Source organism: Peromyscus eremicus, chromosome 19, assembly GCF_949786415.1.
Source record: "Peromyscus eremicus chromosome 19, PerEre_H2_v1, whole genome shotgun sequence".
Taxonomy (NCBI): Eukaryota; Metazoa; Chordata; class Mammalia; order Rodentia; family Cricetidae; genus Peromyscus; species Peromyscus eremicus.
Window position 1 is genome coordinate 22,618,516 of NC_081435.1, and position 22,329 is coordinate 22,640,844.

Consider the following 22,329-nt stretch of genomic DNA (forward strand, 5'->3'; position numbering starts at 1 on the left):
TGATGAAAGAAACTGAAGAAAGGAAAGATTCATTGTGGTTAACAGCTCCAGGTCATTCCATCTGTAATGTTAGAAAAGGATAGTAGCAAGAAGAACAGGTGGCTGGTCACATAGCATCCACACTCAGGAAGCAGGGAAAACTGAATGCTTGCACTCCTTTCTTGGAGAGTCACATATTTAATGTCATATTTAATACTATGATTTTAGAAATCAGGTTTCTTGAGATAACAGCCCTTTTTGGTATCTAAGGTTTGTGGATATTTTGACAAGTCTTTCCCAAGAAGATCCATCACACTCTGTGGTAGTCAATATTGGCTGTCAGCTGAGTGGGATTGAGACACACTGTAAAAACAAGTCACCTATCCATGAAAGAGTGTCTTGACTGGGTTAACATAAGTGTGGGTGGTACCACTGCATGGGCTGGAGTTCCTGACTGCATGCAAAGGAAAACTATAGATAGTAGAAGGATGTGTTTCCCAGGAACCAGGGTTGGGGAGGCAGGAGTGAGTATATGGAGTGTAGAGTGGATTTAGGGCAGAGAAACTCTTCCCTGTGCTACTGTAATGGTGGATACAGGTCATGGACTCATCCAAACCCACAGGCTGTGCATCACAGAAGGTGACCCCTAGTGTAAACCATAGACTGCAGTTGTAATAATATAGCAAGAGTAGCTCATCAATTATATCAAATGCATCACACTAAAACAAGCCATCAAAACCAGCAGAATTTTGGAGGGATGAGTCTTTACGTGGAGACTCTAGGCTTTACATTGTAGTTTTCTGTAAACCTAAAACCACTTTAGAAATAGTCTATTACATGATATTAAATTAAAAAAAAACTTGAACTGAAGTAAGCATTTAGTAAGTCGATTGCTGTTACTACTATTTCTTCCTATGAAAATGAGAATCAAGGACTTTTTTTTCTTAAGAACAAGCCAAGATAACTTAGCCTGGAGTATGAGGTAAGGAGGGAGGGAAAAGGTGACAAAGGGTGTGTGCTCCCTATACAGACTTGTGTATTTTGTATGATTACTATGGGCCTGTACGTGTCTTCCTCCACGTCTCTCTGAGGTCAGGCCTGCATGTGCAAGCCTCTCTTTTCTCCTGGGCTATTCTCCTTCCCCATGATTCAGCCACTGACGCGCTTCCCCTTTTCATGACTGTGTCTGCCGTATACCAGGGAACTGAAGACACGGAACAGCCAATTCAATAGCACATATTCAGTGCCCTTGGGAAAGCCACACAGGAAACAGGCTGTGTTTGTATCTCACACCTCTGGGGATGCTGCACACGCTGAAAGCCATTTATGACCACCCTACCCCCGCCTCCTGCCCAGTTCTCAGAGAATTAAAAGCAAAACTCCAAGCCACACAGTAACTCAAAACAAATAAAAAAAAATGTAGTTTCAAATATAGAAACTCTGTCCTTCATACTGACTGTGTATGCAAGAGACGTGTCGCAAAGCCTGTGAAAATTCAGATAGACTATTTAATGGAGGGGGCAGGGTGGAGGGAGTTCAGCAATCCTTCATGCCAAGGGCTGTTAAAGTTCGTATGCCAAGTCCACCCAGCACATGCCAGCCTCTCACCAGCTCTGTGAGGCAACATCTTGCAGGATCCTAGATGCCAGTGAACCTTGAGGTGAGCAGCTCCTGGTGAGGCGTGTGAGTGCTTCTGAGGAGTCAGAGCCTGAAGCCAACAGGTTTGACTAGGTGATCACTAAGGTTCTTTGAGCTCCCAGCATCTCATGACTTCAAATTTTTTTTTGTTGTTGTTGTTCTTGTTGTTGGTTTGGTTTCTCGAGACAGGGTTTCTCTGTGTACCCCTGGCTGTCCTGGAACTCACTATGTAGACCAGGCTAGCCTCGAACTCAGAGAGCCACCTACCTTTGTCTCCCTAGTACTGGGATTACCCAGCTGACTTCAAAATCCTATTGGGGTTTTCTTTAGGGCTGAAGTCTTACATGAAAAAAAAATCATTTTATTCAATTACTTTGTGTCTATTCATCTCTCAATTTCTATTTTCATTTGCATAAGTGAAAGTGAGGGTGAATAATGAAACAGAAAACATAATGAACACTCCGCAGATAAGGGCCGAGCCCTTCTGATTCACATCCCCATTATTGTCTCCTCTGCCCTCTACCAAAAATAACTGCTCTTAGGATTCTGCGTGTGTTCTTTCAGACGTTTTTCAGACTCAAATAGATCCAGAGAAAATAGGCAGGGTTTTTTTTTTTCATAAATGGTGTTATACTATTTGTTTTATTCTCCTTATAATAGTTTGTCTCATCCTACAGTGTGAAAAGCTGTTGTTTATTCAGCCACATCCTTATAGGCGCTATTCCAATCACTGTATTTTTTCACTAATACAAACAATGATAAAACTAATGCCCCGTGGCAAATAAGTGGGTGCATTTTTCTAAGGTAGATACTAATAAGTGGAATTATTGAGTTAGTTAATTAGTGTTTGTTTTAACGGGTGTTACTGAATTGTTCCAGGCAGTGCCCATGCCAAATTGCATGCCTGTATAGAGTCCATGTTCACAGGGTCATAAGCAGCAATGGTTCAGAGCACAAGGTCTGAAGACAAGTTGCACGCCAACACTTACTAGTTCTGGGACCTTGGTCAAGACTACATTTTCATGTCTCCGCTTCCATAAACACAGAATGACAGTACGGTGTTTCCTCATGGTAAGTTGTTCTGGGGACTCCTAGAACACACTGTTTGAGCAACACCACCTTTCCTGGCTTCTGATTGAGCTCCAAGCTTTTTTTTTTTTTAACCAGAAGAGTTCATAGTTCCACCCCCAAACCTCTCTGTGAGTCAGGATTTTTCCAGACCCAGAGATTAAATGCCTGCCGGGCTCATTTGTCTCACACTTCTGTGCTTCTCTGTGATGTGAAGCCAGCGGGTCCCTGGGTGATGGGCCACCAGTGACTGTTTGTACAACCGTCTTGGCTAATGTAAACAGCTGAGTGCAAACTACAACATCTGAGAAGCTTCAGGGAATTTGAAGGCATTCTTGGGAGAGACTGACTTGTTTAATATTTAAAAAGCAAAATACTTCCACCCTGATCCCAGGTGTAAGACCATCCCTAGGGGTTCCAGGACCAGGGCAAGCAACACAAAGCCAACCTCCCCAAGAATGAATGCTTTTATGCATATGGAACTGGGTAAAAATGAACAAACATCAAAGACGACCTGGAGGGGGGAAGGAAGTTGAAAGAACATGGTAGCTGCAGGATGTAGCTTTCCTCTGTCACTGGAAAGGACCTCAGAAGTGAACAGACAGGAATGGCTCAGATTTAGTTAACCCTAAAACCAACTTAGAGTCTCTCAGCCTCCGGTTCCCACTTCCCTGCCTCCAAAGGAGGGGCAGCCAAAGGGAAGAGTCTGGGTGTCCTATATAGGCAAGTATCTCAAAGACTACCAAGTCTAGCTATTTTCAAGGGGGTCATAAAATTTTAAAAGGATTCTGCAAAGCAAATTTTTATAGAAAAGGACACTGCTACCCAGAGAGATTAATGACCTGCTTAGGTCACACAAATAGACAATGTCCTATGACACAGCCCAATGTCTTTCCCAAATGTAAGTCTCTCTCTTTAGCATACATAGTAAACCAACTAAGCCAACCGACTCCCATCCTTACTGAAGCTTGTACAGCATGAATTCCTTCTCAGTCAGTTGCTTTGTGCTTAGGTCTGAATCAACATAGCTGGTGGTTAAGAGCAAGGTTGGGACTACTGCTAGCCTTCATGTAATTCCAAGTCCTATGCTCTGAACTTCCTCTTAAACACTTGACCAGTAGGCAAGACCCACGGGTCCTGGAAGTAATTCCCACTGTGTACTGAGCCACTCAAGTTTACCTGTTGTTAGTATATCACAACTTAGTATATATCAAAACAGTTCTCATGGGTGTGGTGACACATCCAACAGCCACGGAACGAGCCACTGAAGCTCAAGATCCACCTTGTTCCAGCTTCTTTTTGACAAATGGAGGAAATAAAGCATACTGATGAGCCAACTGGTCTACCGATTACTCAGACTTTCAACATGGAGTTGCGATCTATTCCGTGCTGGATTGGTTCTATACAAGTTTCAGTATTTCTTGATTTTACATTGCTTTTTTTCACTATTTCTCAACTTTAACTTGCTTTTTTTTCTTTATGCTTCAATTCACTCTCTCTGTCACGTTTGCCTCATATTTTAGTTTATGGATATATGCTAGCTAACTATCAGTGCAAAATGGCAAAACACAGCTGTAATAGAAAATCTCTGCAAAAATTAAGGCTTCTGTATTCATTTTGCAAGTGGTAGCTGGCCTGAACATTCTCTTGGGAACCTGGGCAGGGAGTGAGGACAGGAAGTGTAGGAGGCATGACCTAGCATCTGTCCTTCCCGTATGTAAGGCTTGCTGTATAAAACTGGCTTTACTGCGATCAGAAGTTGCACACGTTACATGCAAGAGAACAGAGTTGGGAGCCAAATCGGCTCTCCAGCCCACAAGATGACTCTCCTGCCTCTGAACTATTCACCTTAGTGTTAGTGCCATATGGCTTAGCACTGAGTGGAAAATGGTGCATTCCCAGTAAATGGTCCTTTTTAAATATGGCGGGTGTTTAATTCTTAGTCTGGCTTCAGCCAGGACTAAGACTACTGGGGACAGAGTAAGTAATAAAAAATCTGATCACAAAATCATCTTTCTTGGGGCCAAAGAATTCCTCCTCACTGCCTCCTACTGCTGTTCTCCCCTTTCTTCCCTGTAGATCTTGGTTTTCCTTAACATCCCGTCTCTGCCTATATAGCTGAGTTCCCTCCCACCAAGTTCGGAACACCCGGGTCACCCAGGAGAGTTTCGTTTTGTGCATCCCCGGAACACCTGCATCCATATTTTGCCCAAGAGGAGCAGGAAAACTCTCTCCATGGCGCACTGGCAAAATAGAAAACATTCACGAGGCTTTGAGAGCGAGAAGGGGTGACTGCAGTTATGAAAGTTGATTCGCTCCTTTTCTATGAGTGGAAAATGGGAAAATGGGCATAAACCAGCCAAATACCTTACTCCAATTAAAAGTTAAAAAGCTCAAACTATCTGATCTCTCCAGACAAGCTTCTGCCATCGTTTTTGCAAAATGCCTTCCGTGTTCAATTAGGATACGTATTGGTAGCGCATCAACTATCACCAGGAGTACACAGAGCATTTCCACGGCGATTCTTACTAAAATCCCTACCTTCGTTCCCATATTCCCCATCAAGAAAGCTGAAGCAAAGTGGGAAATTACACACAGACGATAAGTTAAAAACCCAACCATGAACCTACCAACCATGAACCTACCACTATCGTTTTGCTAAATGGACATGGCATCAAATTACCCTCTATCCACGCCTATCTACCCATAGATTAGCTCTCCCACCTCATCGGAGAAGTCTCTTTCTGCAGTGGATGATGGCGGACACAGCAGCACACAACTGGCTAACGTGCAGGGAGTGGGGGTGGGAAAGTGTCTGTGGAGTACTCAGGCACAAAAGGAGACGTCTGTATTGCAACCCCTGCCTCCAAGGCTCAGGGACCATTTTAGAAGAGGGCGCAGAAAGTTTGTAAGAGCTGGAGGTCAGGGAGGACTGGGGTGAAGCAGTGTTTGGACATGACAGGCTTGCTTGCTGCATTCATGAACGCACAGCAGCTGCGGTTGCCTGCACATGATCAAGCCGGTCAGCTCACAGCCCCCAGTGGAGAGAGACTCACAAGCCTCCATCCCTTGCTGTGGAGATATTGACAAGTGACGGCTTCTGCGAGAGATACTTCTTTAAGGATGTGGCCCTCTGATCTGTTGGCGTTGCTTCAGGGAATGAGCCCATACTCGGGAGTATTTGGGCAGCCCAAACTGGACTTTGTGGGGTATTTTTTTAAAGAGAGAGAAAAGGGGACCCAAAGATGGGAGGGGTTAGCTGGGGTCTGGGAAGAGTTAAGTAGCGGAGTGGGGGTAAATATGATTGAAGTACATTGTATGTGTGGAATTCTTAGCAAATTAATTAAAATATTCCACTAAAACAAAAACGGTCATGAGAAGACAGAGAAATGACTCCTCAGTTCATTTCTCCTCTGCTCCCCAGAGGAGAATTTTCTGGATAGATTTTCTGTCCCGTGAGTCTCTGATAGATGACTTCCAGAGTCACACTCTGATCAGGTGACATAGTGCTGTGGGATGTCTTTTTGTACAGACAAAAAAGGGGACTCATCACAGGGTCCTGGAAGGCTGAGGCACATTCCCACGCTGCCGCCTGAGTCAGTCCGCACCGTCCAAGCCCACAATTGAGAGAAAAGCGCAGCAAACATGTGTCTCAGGTCTTAAGAGTGGCCCTGAGGGGCAGGTACTCAAGGTTATAGATAGAACAGTTACCTGCTTCATCTCGAGGGGCTGTACCTCAAGGTCATAGGTAGAACAGATATCCACTACAACATGGAGGTGAACTGCTGGGTCTGAGAAGGTAATCACTGAAAGTCATTCCTAACACTTCCGATCACAGTTCAGACAGCCTGCCACTTGGAAACCTTCGATCCAAGAAGGAGTCATTCTAAGCAAAGATAGCTGGCTTGGGCTGCCAGGCACTCACAACACTAACCAGACACGAGCTCTAATTGCCTAAAGAAAATCCCAGGCACAATTTAAGTGTGCAGTGAAATATCTATCCACAGGAGGGGAACCAATAAAAGACTTGGAAAGAAGTTACTTTCAAAAGGAAAAAAAAAAAAAAGTGCCAAGGTAAAAAGCAACATCTAAGTCGGGAGTGAGTGTGTCAGGGTGGCTGAGCTCCATTGCATCTCTGTATAAATTAGGAAATCAAAGCCAGAAACTTGCCGCGGGCCCAGGGAGTGGAGGAGGAGGGGCAGGGCTTCAAAAGGGTGATGCTAATAGGCTCAGAGGTCTGTCCGGGTTCAGAGCCAGGCACAGCCTTGCCTCCTGCTGCCTCACCCCTTTCCTCACCTCCCTCACCTGTCCCGACTTCTTATTTTTCCAAGGTCTGAAAGAGGAGGTCAAACCAGGCCACACTGAAAACAGAATGATTCCAGGAACCTTACTGAGAAGTCCAAAAATATCTACCACCACGCAGGCAACTCTCTGCTCAGGCTTTTTTAATCAGGTCACTCTACTACAAACAGTATCATGGCGTGGATTCGTGGAACAGTGAACGTGAGCTCAACTGAGTGAAGATCGATACAGGGGTCAGAGTGAGCATTCTATGGACATTTTTACTTCTCAACAGTGTGACTTTATAGGTCCACACAACTTTCTTTGAGCTTTCAGGTCTCTGTGCTAATTTTCAAGACAAGACAAATACTCTGGAGGTTTACTTATGATCCTATTACACCGAGGTTGCACAACCGTGTTGAAGGGAAAAATTATGCTGTAATGAAATCCTTCTAGGAATCCAGGAATGAAGTTTCCGGAGTGCGGCCCAAGATGACGTCACCTTATGCTGGATTCTGGGATATCAGAACTGACTGAAGGCACTAGCATGAGGACGCTCAAGGAGAAAACACCTTTCTTGTGAACTGTCTCCACAGAAGATGCCCCCATCTCCTTCAGAAGACACCGAGATCTCGCTGTCTCCATGGTCACTGTCAACATTTCACCCACCACCTGCCATGTGTTTCTTTGAACTATTTCCTTCATTTCTACCTTCTTGCCTGTGCTATTTGTATTTTAATCCTGCGTCTCACTGGTTGATGCTTAGACTGGTTCAAAAATCATCTTGCTGGCCTCCCAGAATCCAGTCTCTTCCTCCTTCAATCCATCCAAACTCAGTGTTCAAGTGAAAGGTGCTTTTCCCCATATTTTCAGGGTAATCATGAATATGGTACAGATAGATACCTTATGCATTTTAACTGTATTTCATGCTCCCCACTGGCATATGATACTATCATTTATATAAAAAAAGGCAAAATCCAGTTACATTAACACATAATAGATAATTCACATGAAAATGCCTTGTATTCAGAAGTACTATTCCAATGTAAAGATTTTTTTTAAAATAAAGAACATTTGGGAACCATTTGTAACATGCTTTCTGCATAATTTTATGGTTCAAGTCTCATAAAAAGTTTCAACAATGAGAGAACTGGAGATGTGTTCAAGATGGCGGAGGTGAGGAGGTATTTTCTCAACCAGGACCATGATGGTGGGTGTAGGCTCTGCTTTAGCACAGCCAGGCGTTTGGTGTCCATGCATCAATTCTCTTGATATGAGCAGTGGTTGCCCATTTTGTTGTTATTTTTATTACTATTAAGCTTCTTCTTTGACAATGTATATAATGCATTCTGAATACATTCACCCCTCCTAAAATTTATCTCCATCACTCCCATATCAACTTAACCTTCTTTCCACAGGGTCTTTCCCAAGATTCGTGTCTTTTTCTCTTGTTTCATGACCCACTTAGTTTAGGGTCATCTGTGTAACCATGTCTGCAACTATCCTTTGGAGCCTGTGGAGACACCAACGAGTGCCTAACTAAAGACAGTGGGTCCCCTGTCCCAGAATCTGTCAGTGTCCAATAGTTCAGCAAGAAGGGTGTGATGAATAATCTTGTTTGTCACCTGACTACCTACAGAATCAACTAAAACCCAAGCAGATGGGCACCCCTGTGAGGGATTTCTTGACTGGATCATCTGAAGTGGGAAGACCCCCCCCCCTTAAAGCTAGGCCACACTTTCTGGTGGCAGCCCACATAAAAAGACATGGAAGGAGGAGGCTTTTCACTTTTTGCCTTCTTGCCCTCACTCTCGCTGGCAAGTTCATCTATCCTGTGCTGAGGCGTGCATTCACCGGTACTAGAATCCACTTCTTTGGGATTCCAACATGGGCTGAAGACCTGGAAACTGTCTGAGACATCCAGCCTGAACAGCTACTGGGTTCTTGGCCTTTCTATCAGGAGAAGCCCTTTATAAACCAGCTGGACCACAGCCTGTAAGCCATTCCAATAAATCCCCTTTTAACACATATTCATTCTATCAGTCCTGTTCCCATAGAGAACCCTGATCGATACAGAGGGGTGTGGTCCCATGAACCTCTGCTCCACCAATGACAGACTGTTGGCAGGGCAAATCTTGTGCAGGCCTAGTGCAAGTAATCACAGCTGCTATGAGTTCATGATTACAATAATTGTGTCGTGCCCAGAAGATGGCAAACCTGTCCTTGGCACAGGTTTTTGCCTGCATGGGATGCCTGGCTTAGAAAGTCATGGTAATGACTGCTGAATGCTGATACTTAAGAGTGGTGGATGCCAAGCACCAATAGAAACAGAGGACATGGCGTGAGGGATTAAGGGCACATCTTTTTAGTGAAGTCTTTCTTATTTCCCCAGGGCTGGTTAGGCTCCATTCTGCTCTGTGTTCCATGTATCTTCTGCACATCTCCCTTGTATCAGTTATCACATTGTACTGTGTTTGATGGCAGAAAGAGCCATAAAAACATAACTGTGTCATTTTATGGTTAGATTTCATAACTATGATACTACAGCAGCTGCTACATTACCACTGTGAACAGTTTGAAGTGCTTTTCACTAGGTTATCTTAGTCTCCACTCTGGGAAACACTTCGCTTTAGATATAGGAACATAGCCAGTAACAGCGGGTATGGGAAATGCTGATGAAAGATCATCCAAATGTAACCATGCAAAAGTCTAAACATCTTACAGAAAGAAAGCTTTTAATTAAAAATGGGAGGCACATTCTAGAAAGTTACTATGGTTCTGTAACTATATATACATATACATAATCATATATGTTGTTGCCATTCAAATATCACATAAAATAAATTATGTGATTCGTGTACCCAGTAATTTTATTTGCTTTTTCAGCATAATATGTTTTATTCCATTATTCTAAATGGTTCTAGAAACTGCATATTTTTAAGGAATTATGAAAATGATTTAGAGAATTCATTTTTGTCAGTACAAATACATTAAATCAAAACCTAACCACAAATAATCAGCCCAACAAAGTGCATTGTGTGAAACCTCCATCGGATCTGGATCCACTAGAAAATTGGACTCGGTGAGCTGTCCACATTTTAGATAAGACCTAAAACCCCTGGGCAAGTGCTGTGGTCTTTGACTCAGCAATTATTCACATAAAACGTGTATCAATTTGTCCCCAATAGCAAGTCAGTCGATAAGCGGTGGGGCTTGTGGATGCAGGAAACAGACTGTCCTTGAAGGATCACCAAAGACATAAGTCAGACATCAAGGAAGCCAGGCTAGTGTAGCTACCACCTTCGTTATTCAAGAGATGGTAGCTGCAGCTTGCTCTGAGGTGTGAGGAGAAGTAAGGACAGCCTCAATCCTGTGAGTGACTAGAATGTGGTGTCATCATTTCGGGGCAGTCATGCTGAGAGGATGGAAGATCATGGGTAAAAAAGTGGCTGAAAACCTGCGAGAGAACAGTTACCAAAAAAGGGAAAGCTGGGGAGTAATAATCAAGTTCTGGTGAGCAATTGAACAGCATACATCCTGTTCCAATTATCAGCTACTCTTCTCCAAGATGGCTCACACACATGGCCAGTAGGCTAGTCCTGGCTGCTGCCTGGAAACCCAGTGGGGGCTGCCATCTGGGATCCTCTTTGCCATGGGGACTGTTTGGACTTCCTCACACCTTGGCTGTTAGCTCCAACTGTATGTTCCAAGAAACAAGGAGTCTCTTAGTGCCTGGGTCCAGAAACTGTGACATTATGGTTTCTTCTACATTCTATTGTTCAAGCAGCCATGGATATCATGAAATTTCAAGGGAATAGGACATAGGCTGCACTTCTTGAAGGACCATCGAACAACCACAGCACCCTTGATTTGCCACACACCTCAATACTTGACATGTGAAATTCTAATCATTGTAACATTTTTATGAACACAAAGGATTGATAATAAGCTAAATGTCCTTACTGTAGTCCTGACTAAGTAAATTAACTTAGTTTTATAAAACAAAATACTATCTAGCCATAAAAATAAATGGAAATGTTTTAATGTAATGTTATGGAAATATACAAAAATTATTTTTTTTTAGTTTTAGGTTAATTGACTATAATTCATATAACATAAAAGTCACCATGTGAGCCATTTTGAAGTACATAATCACGTGAATTCCAGTATATTGGATTTGGTGCCTAGTTATTACCACTAATTCTAGAACCAAGCATCATTTCTGAAGGAATTTCAACACACAGTAGGTAGTCAGTTCCCTCTCTGCCCACAGTAGGTAGTCAGTCCTCACTCTGTCCACCCTCAGTCCCTGACACCAGTCCTCTGAAGTTCAGGAAAGTCTACGAGTGCTTATAACAGACTTTCTTGGACTGCCAGCCTCCAAATCATGACACAGAGACTTACTATTAATCATGAATGCTCAGCCTTAGCTTAGGCTTATTTCTAGCTAGCTTTTTTCTTTAGCTTAAATTAGTCCATTTCTATTTATCTATGTGCTGCCCTGAGGCTCATTTATCTCATCTACGTAATGTCCATCCCGCTTTCCTGCTTCCTCTGTGTCTGGCTGACTGCGCCCAGGCTGGCTGTCTTCCCTTCTTTCTCCACCCTGCCTATTCCCCCTCTGCCTAGCTATTGGCCATTCAGCTTTTTATTAGACCAATCAGGTGCCTTAGGCAGGCAAGGTGAAACAGCAACACATCTTTACATAGTTAAACAAATGCATCACAAACAAAAGCAGCACATCTTTACACAGGTAAACAACTATTCTGCAACACAAACAAATATAACGCATCTTTACATAGGTAAATAAATATTCTACTCCACGGCAAATGCTTGCATCCTTGCTTCCTTAAGGGCCACTAGAGATGGTGACTTAGAAGAGTTTGACATCCTCAACCCATTTCACCACAAGGACAGAGAGTCAAACCAGAGGGTCTCAGTGTCCGGTGGTGTCCCAGGGGCCCTGATCACACAGTTGCACATTCTCACCCAGTGCATTTAGAAAATCATAAGTAAACTGCTAGCAGATGTTGCTGCTGACCATTGAAGATGAATATAGGCAGGGAGGTATTTGAGTTTTGCTTTTTATTATTGCTATAAAACATCAGTTGCATCCTGTGGTTTTTCCCACTGAACAGACCAAGGTCACAGATGGATTCTGTTTTTCAAAAGCAGTGAGACATCACTGCAAATTTCACACAAAATGTACAGCTATCTAGCTGTACTTAAAATTGTGAGGGGCAGTGGCAAGCTGCAGCCATTGGCAATAATCAGGTAGAGATGGCAGACATCTGCTGTTTTGGACGAGTTAGACACACCCGAGCACGCCACAGCACTTCATTGGCTCATTTCTCTAATGAATTAGTAGCCTGGCCTCTGACAGGGCTGGACATCATAAGCTTCTGAGGACAGTGTGCAAAAGTTTGCCTTCTAACCATGCTTCATGGTTAGATAAAATCCTCTAAGTGAAAAATTGTGTCATCTAGTGCTTTTTTATAGCAGTCTTGATTTTTCTACACTCAAAATGAATAATGGCTGCTACCCCTAAGGGTCCAGCAAATGGGCAAAAAATGTAAGGTTTCTGAGTGGGTGAATAATAACTGAGTCTGATTATTTTGAAGCATATCCAGATACTTCCAGTCACATGGCAAACGGCCAGTATATAGTGGGTCTCTTCAGTGCACACGAGCTCACTTAGAATATGGTCAGAATGACTGGAAAGCCATGAGAGGGGAATAATCCCAGCAATACAAATATTTCAAAAGTATAAATCTATTTGCATGTGCATATCCGCCTCTCATACAGATACGGACTCTATACTGATAGTTGAGGAGAAAAGGATATTTACCAAAGAGTAAGCACAGAGCTGCTTGAATGATTCGACACAACACCATGGCTGAAGTCTCAGGCTCTAAAGCCAGGTGGAGAAAGAACAAACTCAATCATGAGGACTCTGTCAGGAGTGATAGATTAGTTTGGAAGGGATATACTTTGAGAAATGTGATTAGCTTAAGTAAGGTCACCAAAGTGTGCTCAAATACACCAGAGCAGAGGGCAAAGGGGTCCAAAGAGCAGCCAAATGCTGACCAAATGCAAGTCTATGTGAGTGAATGTCTTGATGGAGAAACGTATTTCTGCAGCCGAGTTAACATGGGCCAATATTACAGTACCTGTGACTGGCTTAAGATTCCAGTGCCAATGTGTGAGATCATGCACATGCCACTGAGCTTCAGTGGCACCTCTAGAGGTAGACTACTGCCCTTGGAACATCACTAATAATGCAGGAGTGGTGGGCAGCTTACGGTCACAGCTCCCCATCTCTCCACGATCACTTGAGGAGATCCTTTAGCATGAGATTTATAGTTAATACATCAAAAGTGGATTTTCTTTAATGAAATCAATGGCTTAATTAGCATAAAAATTTTAAATCCATTTAAAATGCTAAATTAAATTGGCATCAATAAGTGTGAACTGGTTGGAATATTATATAAATGAGTAATCTAGGTTGTATTTGTATTTTGCCCCTCAAATGATATGCTGTAGTCCTAACTGCTGGTGCCTTATTGGGACAGCTATGGCCAGTTTGAGTAAGGTGGGACATTTTCTGAGTGACCACCCCTCCCCTCATAAGAACACACATACACACACACACACACACACACACACACACACACACACACAAAGTGCTACATGAAGACAGAGGTTGGAGTTATGCAGTAACATACCAAGGAATGCTAAGTAGTGAAGTGTGAGACCAAAATGAGCCATCTTAGAAATAAGACCAAAATGCCTTCACCCAAAAACTAAGGCCTAAGATTTCTCCTTCTAGGAATAAGCCAATAGTTACTGAAACAAGTCAGTTTAGATTCCAGAAACCAGGAAGTGTAAAAGTACAGAGTCACAAAATAGTCATGAGGTAATGCCTGCTGGACTATGGAATGTCCTCTCCCTGGTTTCCAGGGTAACTGACCATAAAAATGCCCCCACCTGAGGGCAGCCAATGAGAAATGGTGGCGGGCAACCACTTCCTTAGAAGTAAGATTAAGCCATGATTTCTAGAAAGCCCCTAGAAGCGAGCCAATCAGAATTGTACCTGTACTAGCACCCCTAAACGATGTAACCTTGTGATTTTTCCCTTTAAAAACTGAGCTTGCGGACAGGCGGGCACTTCCTCCAGCCTCCACTGTGTTGGATGTATTGGACGAAGTCCCTGCCTAGGCTTGTATTGGATATCCAAAATTAAACCTTGCTTTTGCATTCCGGCATGCTCGTCTTTGGTGGTCTCTCTGGGGGGGGTCACAATCTGGGCACAACAGAAGGACACTACTTCCAGGCAGATTCTACCCAGTTCTAGGTGTTTCGCGTACAACTGACATCTAGGCTATAGAAACATGAGAAGACAAATTTTTGGTGTTTTTAAGACCTTCAGTTTGGGACAGTTGGCTATTTTGATACTAACAATAAGATATAAAATTCTTGAGAGGACCATAACACACACACACACACACACACACACACACACACACACACACACTTAAATGTGTGGAGGTGATGACTAATGGAATTTTCCCAAGTTCCAGCCCTGAGAAAATTCCTCCCAGAGTCCTAGGGAAGATGCTACAGAAAATTCCTCCCAGAGTTCTAGGGAAGATGCTACATCCGGCGTGGAGTATCTGAGGGAAAAGAATCTACGTGCACTACACTCTTTTGTCCATTTACTTTATTCCCTTATGACAAAATTCTATCTATACAGCTTCAGTTCTGTCCCGAATCTCAGTTCCTCTCTGTACCTACTTTTTCTGTTCCTCCATAGCCCTGGTAATAACTGAGCCCTTATGCTTTTGGTCTCATCTTCATCCCCTGTTCCTTCGTCCTCCATCTTTCCTCCTCTTCTCCTCTCCTGATCGATTCACCTACAATCTACAAGAAACTTTTCCTTGCTCCTCACTCCTCAGCCTGAGCCATTCTGCCTTCCCATCTACAGAATCTCTGTCTTCCTCTCTTCTCTCTAGCCACACAGTTCTGTGTCTGCCTCTGGAACAGTCCTCACTGCACCCAGTTATGCAAAACCTCCTTTGTTCTCAGTCAGTTGCTCTGGAAAGCCACTAGGCCTGATGGCAAGGGATGGTCTGAGATTCGTTTGCACAACAAGCAAAGCTGTGTATCTACAGTCTGTTTGTCTTCTTGGGTTGGTGGGGGGGGGGGGGAGTTAGTTACCTAGAGGTTCAGCACATCTGAGAAGCTGAACTGTTTGCCAAGTGGTCTAGTAGTGTATGGGCCCACAAGAAATTCATAGCAAGGCGCAGCTGAATATTAAAGCTGTATAGCACCTAATATTCCATGATAAATGGCCACACTGCTGGGAAAGGCTTCAGAAACTGTCTGTGTTCCAGCCACCATCCCTTGACATCTGGGAGTAAGGCATCCCCAGTTGGCATCTGGGTCACATCACTATTTAATAACATTTATCAGCATTATTAACCTATATAAGGTTAATTTGGACATCCCTAAGCTGGTAAAGTAGGAGTATTTAACTCGAGTACAGCTGTTAAAATTAAAAATACACCTAATATATTTATCCTAACGTCTTAGACACATGAGAACTCATGAAAAGTCCAGGTGAGGAAAAGATGTTTATAAATAAGCTTTAGGGTTTTGTTTGTTTTGTGGTAACTAATTGACATTTACTGCTATTATCACAGTAAAGATTTATAAAAGTGAAAATACTTTTTAAAAGACACTTGATTTTAGGCTTAAATGATGTTTTGCTGGCACAAATGACTGAGGCAGGGGTTAGTTAATAAATAATCAGAAAAGCCAGAGGAAAGAAAGGCTGGCTTGGATTTCTGTCGCCACTCTAACAACTTACCCAAACCAGCAGAGACTCATCGTCTTATAATTGCATAGGACGAACATCCAGCTGGGGATCACTTAGCTACAATCAAGGTATCCCAACTGCATCTCTCTCCAAGTGCTTCCTCAAGTCATTAGGAGAAATGTAGGTGTTCCCGGTTGTGGGGTCAGGCCTCTCACTCTTCTACCTACTGGATGCGGCCTGAGAGCTGTAGCCAGCTTCTAGAGGCCAACTGCATGGGAAATACCACACGCTCAGCAGGTGCCTTTTGTGAGGACACCGTTTTGTCCATCACAGAAGACGACAGAGGAGCAGGTAGAGCCCTGTTAACTCTGTCAGGCTTCACACCTTTTCTTCTGATCCACGTGTCTCCTCTTCATCCCTACCAGCTTTCTCTCCACAAACCAGGGCAGTCGAAACGGTTTAAACAGAGACAGAAACAAGTAGCGAAAAGCAAAAATCGGCAGCCATCTTGAGAGACGCTTCCCCGCCCCCCTCCTCCAAAGGTATTTGCTGACCAGCAGTTTTAGAAGTGATTCGAAGTTGAACTTAAGGCTGGGACAATAAATCTATGTATCCTGGACTTGGCAAAAACAAGATAGGGGGAGTAATGGACTCAACTGACCAGAAGTTAACCTTAGAGGAGTGTAGGACTGCACCAATAAATCTGAATGTGTCAACAAAAGCAGGACATAGGGAGTAAAAATTAATGTCTCTATAGATACCCTGAATCCTGTTAGCAATTAGTAACCTTATGCTTACCTCACCCCTAGCCCCCTCGTCCAATCCCAAGCTGCATGTAAACTTTTCCTATATAAACCCCTTAAAGTGAGTGCTCGGGCCATTCTCCTCCACTCGCTGTGTGGGATGCTGGACACCGGACCAAGCTTGTTTTGTTAATAAAAACCTCTGTGTGTTTGCTCGGATAATGGCTCTGTGGTGGTCTTGCTTGGGGGTCTTGCGACCTGGGCACAACAGTAGCAGAGTAAAGGTAGATGGGAAAGGATGATTGTTGCTGTGAGAGTTCTCAGGGCTGAGGAGTACTGGGCGGGGAGAGCATTTCCAGCTTGTGCCAGATCTGGTTGCCTCCAGCTCTTCAAGGTGCCACAAAATCTCAGGGTAGAACGCATTCACATTCAGGCGTTCAGCTACGTGTTATTTTTGAACTCTCCATATATTCTTCTCCTTATCACTCCTAATGCTAAAATGAATGTCTGGTATTAACACCGTATGTGTCATCTGTGTTAAAACTGGATCTATAAGAAACTTTTAAAAAAGTCCACATTTTTTTTTAAGTATAAAATCATTCTGAGCTCTGCGGACTTTGATTCTTAAATGACTTTCTCTCTAGCTACATGTTTAATCTAAGGAGCATTTTTTTCCCCATTGGAGTTCTTTCTTGCTTTGTGTGTTTTATAAGAGATCTGAATGTTAGTTATTTAGCGGTGCTCTTACTCTGCGAGGAAATGTCACGAAACACGACAGAATCCATGAACAAGAGTTTTATTAAGATAAAAGGGACAGACGAGTGCTCAGGCCTGCGGAGAGACACATGCGTGGAGAAGAGGAAGAAGAGGAAGCAGGGAATATGGCGCTGGCTTATAAAGGCTGGGTGGCGCACGCGCATACACAGGTCGATGTAGCTACTCCACGCATGCGCAGATCACATGGTTGCCTTGCGTGCTCTTACGCAATCATGCAAAGCCACCGGGTGCTGGTCACCTGAGACGCCTTGACCGGGAAATGGCTATTTTGACCTGGAACTGGCTAGGCGGAAGTGTCTAGGTCCGCCGGGCATGCACAAACATGCCCAACCGTGGGGGCATGTTGTGAATCTGGGGTGTGTCTGGGGAGAGACTTTAGGGTAGCTTGTTTGGAGCTGGTACTGCGAGAATGAGCTGAACTGCCTTGTTCTTTGACTTACGACGGGGGTGACCTTTGGAGAACACACTGTCAGGATGGTGTGGCTTTGGGGCAGAGGGAAGAGAAACACTTCTTCCAGGGAGAGTAGTCTGGGAGTATCTTGTAAAGCCTGATGATCTGACCCTCTGACCCATTTTCAGGCCTGTCTCGGTTACCTCCTTCTGGCTACTCATCACAGAGCCACAGAGCGAGGGCTTTCTAACACCCTTTTTCCTCTCCCCACTAGTAAAGCAGTTCAAGCAGGATGACTCAGTCAGACTTGGCACAGCAGACCTAAAACAATAATATCCATCCACCCTTGTGGAGAATCAGGTAACCAAAGAGTTGTACTTTAAACTCCAAACACTGTTAAAATACAGATGCCATGGGAGTGGAGGTGGGTGGGGGAGGTGGGGGTATGACAACTTTACTAGGCACTTGCTCACTAAACAGGAGAATGTCTTAATTACAACGTTTCCAAAGAGTCTTACAAGAAGAGTCCTAGAGAAGAAATGTGAGGGATGATGTACTCTGTTTTGTTTACTTCCTTTGCCAGGAAGCTCCTTAGAATTTTCTCTTCGTAAACATCCCATTCACTATTCAATTTTAAAATACTACTTTCCCTAAAAGCATTTTAAAATGGAGGCCCTTTGAGACAAATATCAAAAGAAAATAAATAATGTTCTCTGCCAGAATCTGACGTTAAACAATCAGCAAGAGAAAAAATAAATAAATAAACCTCCTAGTTACTTTTCTCTGAATCACTTTCCAGAAATATATTAGATTAAAAAAAAATTCAATTTGTGCTGTGGGATGGTCTGTATGTCAAGTGTGTTGCTGATTGGTCAGTAAATAAATCACTGATTGGCCATTGGCTAGGCAGGAAGTATAGGCGGGACAAGGAAAAGAATTCTGGGAAGTGGAAGGCTGAGAGAGAGACACTGCCAGCCGCCATCAGGACAAGGAAGATGTAAGGTACCAGTAAGCCATGAGCCATGTGGCAAAGTAAAGATTAATAGAAATGGGCTAAATATAAGAGTAAGAGCTAGACAATGACAGGCCTGAGCTAATGGCCAAGCAGTTTAAATAATGTAAGAGTCTGTGTGTTTATTTTATAAGTGGGCTCTGGGACTGGCGGGACTTGGTGGCGGGAGCTGGAGAGAAATTCTCCAGCTACAAATGGCGCCCAACGTGGGGCAAGAGTTTCCACCTAAAAACTGAAAAAAAAGATTCTAAAATGGAGCTAAAAACAGCTTCCTAATTGTCTCTCTCAAATGAGCGGCAGCTGCCGGTTTGAGCTACTGGTGGGTTCCTGGCGTGTGCGCTCAACCTGCAGTATGGCGGGAATCAGGCCTCTGCAAGTGGCACATTAAGCTGCATGGTGGATTTAGCCTTTGCAGGTACAAAACAAAAAAAGAGGTTTCTGGGCTACACGCTGCTTGGATAAAAGCATAGACCCACGATAGCTCCCAGAGCTGGCGGTAAATGTAGCCATGTTGGGAAGCTGAGGTGGGCGGAGCCAGCAGCCACAGCTGCTGCAGTTTAAGGCAAGAGATTCACAATAAGACAGATTCAGATGTAATAGTTTACAATGTATGTAAAAGATACGTAGGCTTGAAAGAGACAAAAAAGGTGATATATAGAGTTATAGAAACAAATACATAGTTTTAAAAAATAAAGTCATTAAAGAGACAGTAAAGGTAATATAAAAAATAAGCCACGTAAAAATGGATATTACACAGAGAATCTGGATTATGTTGTCTTTGGGATTTTTAACTGCAGAAAAACATTTGATTGTAAAAGCTATAGAATTATGCCAAAATGTATATTTTAAAGATACCTTGACTTCAAAATTTGGATATAAGGATATGTTGCTTTGGAAAAGAGTCTCTTTTGTTTCCACAGAAAGCCAGAGGCTATGGATTTGTTCCAGATTAAGATACATCAGGTTTGACCAGCCAAGACCACCTGAAAGGTCTCCAATGACACCATGGCCCTGATGATCCAACATCCAGAATGGTTTCAAGGCAACTGGCTCAGACGACATACCCTCATGGACTATTCCATAATTCTAAAATTTTCTTTATATCCCCATAAGATACAGCGCCCCCCTCCAGCAGGAAGTAGTAAGAGAAACTACGCCCAAATTCCCAAATATACCAAGCTGGCTTTAGAGATGGAATTGGCTCACTCCCCCTCTAAACCCAGACATATTGCTCAAAAAAAAAATAATGGTTAAGAGATTCTTATGTCCCAAATCAGAAGAGCCCTCTGGTGTGAGACAGAGAAAAACCAATATTTTTATTTAAAGCAGGTTGATTATAAATACAATCTCTTTCTAAAAAAAAAGGGGGGGATAGTTTAGATATGATAGGATGAAAGGGTAGATTAATGAACCTACTTTTAAAGAATAACAACTTGTTTAAAATGTTTTACATTGCTATAGATTTTAGTTTATTGATACAAATTTAAACTTAATTTTGTTATACTGTATATATATTTCTATTCTTGTTTGAGGTATTATGTTTATGTAACTCATTTAAAATTGTAATGGATAATTAAAAAATAGATTAATAATTATTCATCTATGATAATATTTGTAGCCATATTAGTTAAGTCTTCTAGGTATACATAGATATATTTCAGATAGATAGGTAGTCTTCAAACACTTCAAAGACCTACAAAATATGGCATTTAAAATGTTTTAAAAATTTAGACTTTTTGGACAATGAGACGTGTCTGCTCCTGACAGCACCGATTTACTTCAGAGAGGAGGATGGGCATCGAAGACACTCCATATGGAGTTTATCTTCACCTTGACAAAAATAGCCATTTGGGCAAGAAACTGTTCTTGCCTGGACTGCTTGATCAACTGGACATGCAGGACCCATACAAAGATGACCACTGAACTTTGCTTGACAAAATGGTCCTTCAGGTTCCTGCTTTGCAGAGAAAACTGCCAGACATTCTACAGGACACAGAGAAAAGTGAATAAGAGACTCTAGGCCTGTGGGCTGAAGACAGATGCCCCAACTTTACAAGAAAACTTTGGATGACTGTCCAGGCTCAGCTGTCTCTGTCTACCCTACAAGACTCCTAAAAGTTGCTTATATCCTTCTCCATTTCTCAGGTAATAGTATATCCTTCTGAGGTCTTTGATGTGGTTAAAGACTAGATACTTACAATTTTCCTTAGTTATAATAAAAGATAAGTTAGATATAAAACCTTAAACTTACAAATATAAGATAGATAGGATCTCTTCTTTAATATTGTAACTATAATTCTTGCTTGATAATTGTTTTGTTATATGTAATTTTACTATGTTAAAGTTAAAACCTTCCTTTTTAAGAAAAGAAAAGGGGAAGTGCTGTGGGATGGTCTGTATGTCAAGTGTGTTGCTGATTGGTCAGTAAATAAATCACTGATTGGCCATTGGCTAGGCAGGAAGTATAGGCGGGACAAGGAAAAGAATTCTGGGAAGTGGAAGGCTGAGAGAGAGACACTGCCAGCCGCCATCAGGACAAGGAAGATGTAAGGTACCAGTAAGCCATGAGCCATGTGGCAAAGTAAAGATTAATAGAAATGGGCTAAATATAAGAGTAAGAGCTAGACAATAACAGGCCTGAGCTAATGGCCAAGCAGTTTAAATAATGTAAGAGTCTGTGTGTTTATTTTATAAGTGGGCTCTGGGACTGGCGGGACTTGGTGGCGGGAGCTGGAGAGAAATTCTCCAGCTACAAATTTGGATAACACAGAATTTTACGCAACAGTATGTATAGTGACTTATGTCCAAATAAAGTTCCTTAGACCACTAGATTGTTCTCAGACCACTAGACATTGTCCTCCAGTATCTCTTCCCGTTGTGGATAGAGCAATGTTACAATCCACAAACACTATTCAGAAACAGCCAAGGAAAGATAGCTGTCGCTTCTGGAGCATTCAGCTTAATTCTTACAATATTTCTGGCTAGTAGAAGCGATTTTCAATTGGTAAAAGGAACTCTGTCTTGTATGGCTTCCTTGGCTTCACATGCCGATTTCATCAACCAGGAGTGATGACAGGGATAAAGGGGGAGGGTAGAGCATGGGTACCAATTTGTCAGCCCCCTCATCACCTAGGCCAGGAGTACCAAAGCGGTTCAGTACCCAGGGACAGTCTCAAGAGAGGAAAGTGGTGTTTGGGGGCAGTGGGCACTCAACTCTTCCACTTTGCAAAACAAAAGAAAATCATTCTACCCACATAAAGTAATAAACTAGCCATCATTTTATTTTTATTGAAAGGCTGTAAGACAAAGTCACAAGCACTATAGAAACTCCCTATTTGACTGTTTGTACCCATAACACGAATCAGATTTCATTTCCTGTTTATTGTTTTGTAATGCCTTGTTTTGGAAATACATGTTTGTGTGGGCGTGGGTGTGCTTGTGTATGTATCCGTGTGTGTGTGTGTGTGTGTGTGTGTGTGTGTGTGTGTGTAGGGGTGCATACCCGTGTGTACACACAGAAGCCAGAGGAGGACATCTGGCAACCTGTGTGAGTTTTGGGGGTAGGGTTACACACCCGTGTGTACACACAGAAGCCAGAGGAGGACATCTGGCAGCCTGTGTG

At 42.8% G+C, this 22,329-nt stretch overlaps 2 long non-coding RNA genes across 2 annotated transcripts in view; one reads left to right on the top strand and one right to left on the bottom strand.

Annotated features, from left to right (window-relative positions):
• LOC131895695 (uncharacterized) overlaps window positions 1-15,979 on the bottom strand; it is a 65,173-nt gene extending 49,194 nt beyond the window's left edge. Inside the window, exon 1 of the long non-coding RNA XR_009375242.1 lies at window positions 15,836-15,979. This is a non-coding gene — a long non-coding RNA (uncharacterized LOC131895695). The remainder of the gene's footprint in view (window positions 1-15,835) is intronic.
• Window positions 1-22,329, top strand: part of LOC131895697 (uncharacterized) — a 37,409-nt gene that overhangs the window by 11,238 nt on the left and 3,842 nt on the right. The window lies entirely within an intron of this gene.